This window comes from Marmota marmota, unplaced genomic scaffold (assembly GCF_001458135.2).
Source record: "Marmota marmota marmota unplaced genomic scaffold, marMar, whole genome shotgun sequence".
Classification (NCBI taxonomy): Eukaryota; Metazoa; Chordata; class Mammalia; order Rodentia; family Sciuridae; genus Marmota; species Marmota marmota.
This window is the reverse complement of record NW_026000016.1, coordinates 45,038,318-45,043,226: the sequence shown is the minus strand read 5'-3', so window position 1 is coordinate 45,043,226 and position 4,909 is coordinate 45,038,318.

The following is a 4,909-nucleotide window of genomic DNA, read 5'->3' as shown; positions in this document are numbered from 1 at the left end:
AATATTTTCTTTGAGGATAATGGAATAAAATTAGAGATTAATAAAAGGAAAGTATCTAGAAACTTCCAACTGTGTGAAATTAAAGAACACTTCTACATAACCAATGAAATTAAAAAAAATAAGGAATCACAAGGGAATTCAGAAAACAGTTTCATCTAAAAAGATGATGAAAGAACAATTTGTCTAGACTTATGTGATACAGCTGAAGTAGTGATTAGAGAGAAAGCTACTTATTTGAAAGGTCTAAAATCAATTGTCTAAATTTTTACTTTAAGAATCTAGGGCCAAAAAGGAAAAAATAACCCAAAGCAAGTAGAAGAAAGAAAACCATGAAAAGCAGAAACCAATGAAATAGGAAACCCGCCCCCCCCCCACACACACACTACAAATGAAATTAAAGCTCAAAGTTGGTTTTTTGAAAAGATAAACCCCCAGCTGGACTATTCGAGAAAAGAAAGACCAGGGCTGGGCTGGGGAAGAGAAATGACCAACATCTGAAATGAAAAAGGACATACATCATAGATCCTGTAGATATAGATATTTTTAATGAGGCCAAATTACTCTATCATGGAAAAAAAAAAAAAAAACAGTGGTCACCTCTTAGAGGAGAGGTACCACAGGCAGGAAACGTGCATGAAGGCACTTTCTGTGGTGGTGACAACATTCTGTGTTCTGAGAGCGCTCTGGGTTCAAGGTGCACGCATTTGTCAAAATGTACTTAATGGTCTGCTTAAGATTCGTGCATACTACTGTATCTAAGTTTTACCTGAAAGAGGGGAGGAAAAGGAGGAGGAGGAGGAAGAGGAGAAGGAGGAGGAGTTAAGAGAGCCATAAATCCAGTGGCCAGGGCTTGTCAGCGTCATTTCCATCTGCTCCCCCTGTGCTTGGCTTGGGGTGCCACACTCCCCCAGCTTCCCTCCGCCCCCCGGCAGTTCCTTCTCATTTCTCTTGCTGGGTCTTCCCGGTTTTTGAACTCTTCTCTTTCCTGTCCGAATGCCCTCCCTTAGTCATCTCACCCAGCCTCGTGGTTTAGGAGTGCTCAGATTTTTGCTCAAAGATGTCTGATCCCAACTATTCTAAACCCTCTTTAGAAAGGAGGGCTACTTGGCGCCAATTTATCCCCTGCTGCATCCTGGTCACCAATGCTAGGGCTATCAGAAGAGTCCTGCTCCTCCTACCAATCCTCCCCAAGCCTCTGCTTTGTGTCCCATGGTGTCCGGTGCTGTCCCAGATCCTGGCAGCCACATGGCTGTGTGTATAGGTTCTATCTTTGTGTGTGTGTGTGTGTGTGTGTGTGTGTGTGTGTGTAGGTGCGAGTGCCCCCTAACTTGAGAGTCTCATTTTTGTGAAACCTTGGCAATGGGTTAAAATGGTGTTCCAGATAAGAAAATGTCCCTCTTGTTCTATTTGCCACTCTTCTTCCTTCCTCTGCTCCTGTGCTGGGCACTGCTTGGATTCTTGCCCTCAAGGAACTCATGGTCCAGAATGGAAAGAGGGCAACAGGCTGTGCCACCCCCCAGGGCCATGGGAGAGAGGTTAGGGCTCCGGCCCACACTGTTGGGAGCACCAGGTGAGGAGGGGGGCCCTGGCAAAAAGGAGCCAAGGGAAGAGACCAGAGCTCCAGACATGGCCCTGCTACTAGTACTACTGGTGACCCTTGAGTGTGTCACTTTCCCTCTCTGGGCCTTAGTTTCTTTACCTGCAAAAGGAGGGAGTTGGACTAGACCAGAGATTTCCCACAAGCTCCTTGAGTCCAGGTTCTAAGGGTTGGGAAGAAGGGGGCTGGTAAGGGGGTAAGCTCCTGCCCAAAGCCCCTCCCATCTGGCTGCTTCTCTTACCTGTGCAACGTCTCAGCTTTCCATGTTAGATCCTTTCACCCAAAGGATTCTGGGGCAGAGCTGTGTGACCAATACCTGCCAAGGAGAGCTCTGAGGACCCTCCTGACTCTGCCTGTGACCCCTCCCATGGGCAGCTCCAGGGAGAGGATCCCAGAATTTGGACGGTCCCCTCCCACCCACCTGCCCTCCTGCCCTGGCCCCTGCAGCCAACCTCTATATCCTGCCAGTTGTCCAGCCAACAGAAAGCTCTGGTCTGTTGGGGCCAAGAATAAAGGCTGTGCTCCCAGGATGTCTCAAAGCCAAGAAGACATGAGACCCGGAAGGAGCAGGTCTGAGCTGGTGTGAAACAGGGAGAGGATGGGCAAGGAGCAGCCCCTTTCCAAGTCAGGAGTGGCCGTGGAAGGAGTCATCTGGAGGACAGCTGTTCTCAGCTCTGCGGAGTTGGAGTCAGTGGCAGTGTCAGAAGCTGTTTTTGCTTTGAAAGTTTTTTTTGGAGGAAGACAAGAACCTTTCTCCCCAGATGTATCTTGAATTAAAAGGGAAAGTTTGGAGTAAATGATTGGGGCACAGGTGCTTGTCCTGGTCTTAAATTTAGGTTACAGAAGGGCACTATGGTCTGAGGATGGCGTCATTAGAGGGCATATTAGGAGTCAGCCAAAGTGTTGTTGGCAACTGCCATCTAAATGACAGCCAGAGTGAAGCAGTAAGAGCACAAGCCATGTCCTCAGAACTGGCTTCAATTCCAAGTCCATCACTTACTAGCTGTGTGAGCTTGAATGGGTTCCTGGGCTCCTCGGAACCACAGATTGCCTTCTCTGCAAAATGGGAATGATTGTACCTACTTTGTGGCATCATGTGAAAATCGAAGGTAACTAATGAATGTGGGTGTCCAGCATTGCTAATGCTTTTGGACTAGATGGTCACCTTCTCCAGGTTTATACCACAGCCCAGCAGTCCTCCAGAAAAACATAGACCCCAGAATGTAGGAGTGTGAATCTCAGCATCCATGAGCTCAGTGTGGCCTTCAGTTGGCTGGTTTCCTTTCTGAGAGAGACAGAGAGAGCAGAACTGTCACGGCCTTGTGTGGAAAGGTGGTATTGACCGCCCAGAGATTCAGAAAGCTTCATACTTGGCACTTGTTTATTTACTAACTCATCGGTCATGAAACTTCCTAATGGTTGACTGAAGGGGTTGGAACATTGGAAGTAGGAAGTCCTTCAGAGTGCCCATGTCTCTGCTGATCCTCCATCCATGGGGCTTCTCCCCTTTGATACGCTCCTCAGAGCAGGCCAAGTGTCTCTGGTGACAGATGCACCCTCTGAGCCAGCAGCAGGTGTCTGCAGGATGATGGGTAGGGTGGGTGTGTTAGTCAGCTCTTCATCACTGTGACCAAAATACATGACACTTCAAGGAGGAGTTTATTTTGGGCTCATAGTTTCATAGTTTTCAGTCCATGGCTGGCTGATTCCATTGTTCTGGGCTTCTGAGGTGCGGCAGAAAATCATGCGAAAAAACATGGCAGAGAAAAGCCGCTCAGCTCATGGAAGCTGGGAGAGAGTAGAAGGATTCAGGGGGACAAGATATGATCTCCAAGAATGCCCCCCCGCCCCCCGCCCCGTGAACCACCTCCTCTAGCCATGCCCCACCTGCCTATAGTTCCCATTCAGTTAGCCCATTCAAACTAGGGTGGACTGATTAGATCACAGCTCTGAGTATTCCTGCATTAACACAGGGGCTTGTGGGGGGCACCTCATATACAAACCATGATAGTGGGGGACACCAGCTCGGGTCTTTGAGGCATTTTTTCTTTTTACTCTGAGGCCTCATTAACCCCGTATTCTAACCAACCAAACCAGCCAGGCCCAGACTCGCTGGTGCGTACAGTAGTATCTGGCATCTGAGATTCTGTGAATTGGAGTTTTCATTTATCAGCATGTCTGCACAGCAACCTCACGAAATGCAATCTTCAGATGCCCCAAGGTACGGCAAGCCTCTGATTCACTAGAGATTTGATTATGCATGGTATCGCCGCCACAGCAAGCCTTTCTATCAGGTTCTAATGCTTCTAGAGAGTACTTGGGCTGGGACACAAGAGGTCTGTGCCCCAGGCTTGATGCTGCTATTAACTCACTATGTGACTCTGGGCAAATCATTTTGTCTCTTTGGGTCTTAGTTTTCTCGTCTATAAATTGGAATTTAATTCTCTGTGCTCCTGCCTGTCTTACGAGAATGAAATACCCACCCAGACAGAAAATGAGCACCCTAAGGCTTTGAAAGCAAAAGGGGTTATTCTGTGGCCCCTCAAAGGAAAAGACAACTGCTGCTATTAACCACTTCTGTTCACTATTTTCTCCAACAGGGTTGGGCTACAGAATGAACTGCATTCCAGAAAATGAAGCTCTCTCTCCCATGGGGTCAGTTGGGCTCCAGCCCATGTTAGTTGCAAAGGAAACAGGAAGAAATGACATCCAGGCTCAGGGTGGATAGACTTGTGGGCATACTGGACACGGAGATTGGGGAGCCTCAGTCTCCTGTGGTCTGTGAAGCCTTTTCTTTGCAACTGTGCCTCTCAGTTTGCTTTGCCCATGTGCTCCTTGACCCGAGGCCCTCTGTGCTCATTAGCCAGTGCCCCAAAGAGCTGGAAAGGCTTACCACCTTCTTGGACAGGGATGGCTGAATTAAGACCTCCGTAGCTCTTTGATAATCCTACACATTAAATACACCCACATCCCACATAAAATCCAATTTCCTTAACATTAGCTATAACTTCCTGATCATCACATCACCTGTGAGAATTTTGGGGCTGTGAGACACTGAATCCACAAATTGTTTTCAGTTGTTTGTTAAGTACTAGATTGTAACCATGGATTGCCACATGGCAGCGAACGTGACATGCAGTAGAAGATGCATCTTAGGAAGCTAAAGAAGCCAGACACAAAGAAGGACTTACTACTGGCTCCCTTATGTGAAATTTGAGAACAGGCAAAACTGACATATGGTGTCAGAAGCCAGGAGAGTGGCTATGTTACCCCTGGGGAGGGGACAAAAACAGGAAGGGGCATGGGTGCTGG